Raw genomic sequence first — 5224 nt, forward strand, 5'->3', positions numbered from 1 at the left:
ACCCGTTTCAGAGAGAATGGCGGCCAATGTGACGATCCCTTTATGCGGATTCGATAACAAATGACGGAAACGGACGGGTTTCTCAGGTTTTTCTACATATGAACACCTTTCACATTCTTCCGTGCAAAGCATCTGCTAGTCCTCCTTTCATGCAAAATCTTAAGGTCCTAGCTCATGTCCAAGGCACCAAAGAAGGGTAAAAAGTCAATTACCGATAGCTAAAACTTGAATTGTACTGCTTCTTACTGGCAATTACATCAACTTAGAAGCTTCTTCTGTGTTCTACTATGGTGTTTTTAGTGTCTCCGCATACCGCAGCACGCGACATAGCTTTGCAGACGATAAATGTAACCGTTCCAGAGACAAGAGCGGCCAATGTGACGATCTGGCTTTGAGTCGACTCGATAACAAATGACGAAAACGGACGGATTTATCCTGTTTTTTCTACATATGAACACAGTTCACATTCTCCCGTGCAACGCGGCCGCTAGACCGCCATTCATGTAAAATCTTAAGGTCCTAGCTCATGTCCAAGGAACCAAGGAAGGCAAAAAAGTCAATAATCGATAACTAAAACTTGAATTGTACTGGTTCTAACTGGCTTTTACATCAACTTAGAAGTTTCTTCTGTGTTCTACTATGGTGCATATAGTGTCTACTCATACCGTAGCACGCAACATAAATTTGCAGACGATAAATGTAACCGTTTGAGAGAGAATAGCGGCCAATGTGACGATCTGACTTTAAGTGGATTCGATAACAAATGACGAAAACGGACGGATATCTCAGGTTTTTACTACATAGGAACACTTTTCACATTCTCCCTTGCAATGCGGCTGCCAATCCTGCTTTCATAAAAAATCTTAAGATCCTAGCTCATGGCCAAAGCACCAAAGCCAGCTAAAATGTCAATAATCGATAACAAAAACTTGAATTGTACTGCTTCTTACTGGCTATTACATCAACTTAGAAGCTTCTTCTGTGTTCTACTATGGTGCTTTTAATGTCTCCGCATACCGAAACACGCGACATAGCTTTGCCGACGATAAATGTAACCGTTCCAGAGAGAAGAGCGTCCAATGTGACGATCTGGCTTTAAGTCTATTCGATAACGAATGACGAAAACGGACGGATTTCTCCTGGTTTTACTACATATGAACACTTTTCACATCCTACCGTGCGACGCGGCTGCTAGTACGCCTTTCACGCAAAATCTTAAGGTCCTAGCTCATGTCCAAGGAACCAAGGAAGGCTACAAGGTCAATAATCGATAACTAAAACTTGAATTGTACTGCTTCTTACTGGCTTTTACATCAATTTTGAAGTTTCTTCTGTATTATACTATGGTGCTTTTAGTGTCTCCGCATACCGCAGCGCGCTACATAGTTTTGCATACGATAAATGTAACTGTTTCAGAGAGAATAGCGGTCTTTGTGACGATCGGGCTTTAAGTCGATTCGATAACAAAGGAGGAAAACGGACGGATTTTTCAGGTTTTTACTACATATGAACACTTTTCACATTCTCCCAAGCGACGCGTCTGATAGTCCTCCTTTCATGCAAAATCTTAAGGTCCTAGCTCATGTCCAAGCCACCAAAGCCGGCTAAAAAGTCAATAATCGATAACTAAAACTTGAGTAGTACTGCTTCTTACTGGCTATTACATCAACTTAGAAGCTTGTTCTGTGTTCTACTATAGTGCTTTTAGTGTCTCCGCATACCGCAGCACGCGGCATAGCTTTGCAGACGAAAAATGTCACCGTTCCAGAGAAAGAACAGCGGCCAATTTGACGATCTGGCTTTAAGTCTATTCGATAACGAATGACGAAAACAGACGGATATCTGAGGTATCTACTACATATGAAGGCTTTTCACATTCTCCCGTGCACAGCGGCTGCTAGTCCTCACTTTTTTATGAAAATCATAAGATTCTAGCTCATGTCCAAGGCCAAAAAGACAGGTAAAAAGTGAATAATCGATAACTAAAACTTGAATTGTACTGCTTCTTACTGGCTATTACATCAACTTAGAAGGTTCATCTGTGTTCTACTATGGTGCTTTTAGTGTCTCCGCATACCGCAGCACGCGACATAGGTTTGCAGACGATAAATGTAACCGTTTCAGAGAAAAGAGTGGCCAATGTAACGATCTGGCTTTTAGTCGATTCTATAACAAATGACGAAAACGGACGGATTTCTCAGGTTTTTACTGTATATGAACACTCTTCACATTCTCCCGTGCAACGCGGCTGCTAGTACTCTTTTCACGCAAAATCTTAAGGTCCTAGCTCATGTCCAAGGCAACAAGGTAGGCTAAAAAGTCAATAATCGATAACTAAAACTTGACTTGTACTGCTTCTTACAGGCTATTACATCAACTACTATGGTGCTTTTAGTGTCTCAGCATACCGCAGCACGCGACATAGCTTTTCAGACGATAAATGTAACCGTTCCAGAGAGAAGAGCGACCAAAGTGACGATCTGGCTTTAAGTCTATTCGATAACGAATGACGAAAATGGACGGATATCTCAGGTTTTTACTACATATGAACACTTTTCATATTCTCCCGTGGGACGCGGCTGCTAGTACGCCTTTTACGCAAAATCTTAAGGTCCTAGCTCATGTCCAAGGCAACAAGGAAGGCAAAAAAGTTAATAATCGATAACTAAATTTTGATGTACTGCTTCTTACTGGCTTTTACATCAACTTAGAAGCTTCTTCTGTGTTCTACTATGGTGCTTTTAGTGTCTTCGCATACCGCAGCACGCGACATAGCTTTGCATACGATAAATGTAACCGTTTCAGAGAGAATAGCGGCCAATGTGACAATCTGGCTTTAAGTCGATTTGATAACAAATGACGAAAACGGACGGATTTCTCAGGTTTTTCTACATATGAACACCTTTCACATTCTTCCGTGCAACGCGTCTGCTAGTCCTCCTTTCATTCAAAATCTTAAGGTCCTATCTCATGTCCAAGGCACCAAAGCCGGCTAATAAGTCAATAATCGATAGCTAAAACTTGAATTTTACTGCTTCTTACTGGCTATTACATCAACTTAGAAGTTTCTTCTTTGATCTACTATGACGCTTTTAGTGTCTCCGAATACCGCAGAACGCGACATAGCTTTGCAGACTATAAATGTAACCGTTTCAGAGAGAAGAACGGTCAATGTGAAGATCTGGCTTTACGTCTATTCGATAACAAAGGAGGAAAACGGACGGATTTTTCAGGTTTTTACTACATATGACCAGTTTTGACATTCTCTCGTGCAACGCGGCTGCTAGTCCTCCTCTCATGCAAAATCTTAAGGTCCTAGCTCATGTCCAAGGCACCAAAGAAGGGTAAAAAGTCAATAATCGATAGCAAAAACTTGAATTGTACTGCTTCTTACTGGCTATTACATCAACTTACAAGCTTCTTCTGTGTTCTCCTATGGTGCGTTTAGTGCTTATGCATACCGCAGCACGTGACATAGCTTTGCAGACGATAAATGTAACTGTTCCAGAGAGAAGAGCGGCGGCCAATGTGACGATCATTCTTTAAGTCTATTCGATAACGAATGACAAAAACGTACGGATATCTCAGGTTTTTACTACATATGAACACTCTTCACATTCTCTCGTGCAACGCGGCTGCTAGTACTCTTTTCACGCAAAATCTTAAGGTCCTAGCTCATGTCCAAGGCAACAAGGAAGGCAAAAAAGTTAATAATAGATAACTAAATTTTGATGTACTGCTTCTTACTGGCTTTTACATCACCTTAGAAGCTTCTTCTGTATTCTACTATGGTGCTTTTAGTGTCTCCGCCTACCGCAGCACGCGACATAGCTTTGCAGACGATAAATGTAACATTTTCAGAGAGAGTAGCGGCCAATGTGACGTTCTGGCTTTATCTCGATTCGATGACAAATGACGAGAACGGTTGGGTTTCTCAGGTTTTTACTACATATGAACACTTTTCACATTCTCCCGTGCAACGCAGCTGCTAGTTCTCCTTTCATGCAAAATCTTAAGGTCCTAGTTCATTTCCAAAGCACCAAAGAATGGTAAAAAATCAATAATCGATAGCTAAAATGTGAATTGTACTGCTTCTTACAGGCTATTACATCAACTTAGAAGTTTCTTCTTTGTTCTACCATGGTGCTTTTAGTGTCTCCGCGTACCGCAGCACGCGACATAGCTTTTCACACGATAAATTTAACCGTTTCAGAGAGAGTAGCGGCCAATGTGACGATCTGGCTTTAAGTCGATTCGATAACAAATGACGAAAGGGGGCGGATTTCTCAGGTTTTTACTAGATATGAACACTTTTCACATTCTCCCGTGCAACGCAGCCGCTAGTCCTCCTTTCATGCAAAATCGTAAGGTCCTAGCTCATGTCTAAGGCACCAAAGAAGAATAAAAAGTCAATAATCGATAACTAAAACTTGAATTGCACTGCTTCTTACTGCCTATTACATCAACTTACAAGCTTCTTGTGTGTTCTCCTATGGTGCTTTTAGTGTCTATGCATACCGCAGCACGTGACATAGCTTTGCAGACGATTAATGTACCCGTTTCAGAGAGAATGGCGGCCAATGTGACGATCCCTTTATGCGGATTCGATAACAAATGACGGAAACGGACGGGTTTCTCAGGTTTTTCTACATATGAACACCTTTCACATTCTTCCGTGCAAAGCATCTGCTAGTCCTCCTTTCATGCAAAATCTTAAGGTCCTAGCTCATGTCCAAGGAACCAAGGAAGGCTACAAGGTCAATAATCGATAACTAAAACTTGAATTGTACTGCTTCTTACTGGCTTTTACATCAATTTTGAAGTTTCTTCTGTATTATACTATGGTGCTTTTAGTGTCTCCGCATACCGCAGCGCGCTACATAGTTTTGCATACGATAAATGTAACTGTTTCAGAGAGAATAGCGGTCTTTGTGACGATCGGGCTTTAAGTCGATTCGATAACAAAGGAGGAAAACGGACGGATTTTTCAGGTTTTTACTACATATGAACACTTTTCACATTCTCCCAAGCGACGCGTCTGATAGTCCTCCTTTCATGCAAAATCTTAAGGTCCTAGCTCATGTCCAAGCCACCAAAGCCGGCTAAAAAGTCAATAATCGATAACTAAAACTTGAGTAGTACTGCTTCTTACTGGCTATTACATCAACTTAGAAGCTTGTTCTGTGTTCTACTATAGTGCTTTTAGTGTCTCCGCATACCGCAG

This window comes from Schistocerca gregaria, unplaced genomic scaffold, assembly GCF_023897955.1.
Source record: "Schistocerca gregaria isolate iqSchGreg1 unplaced genomic scaffold, iqSchGreg1.2 ptg000474l, whole genome shotgun sequence".
Classification (NCBI taxonomy): Eukaryota; Metazoa; Arthropoda; class Insecta; order Orthoptera; family Acrididae; genus Schistocerca; species Schistocerca gregaria.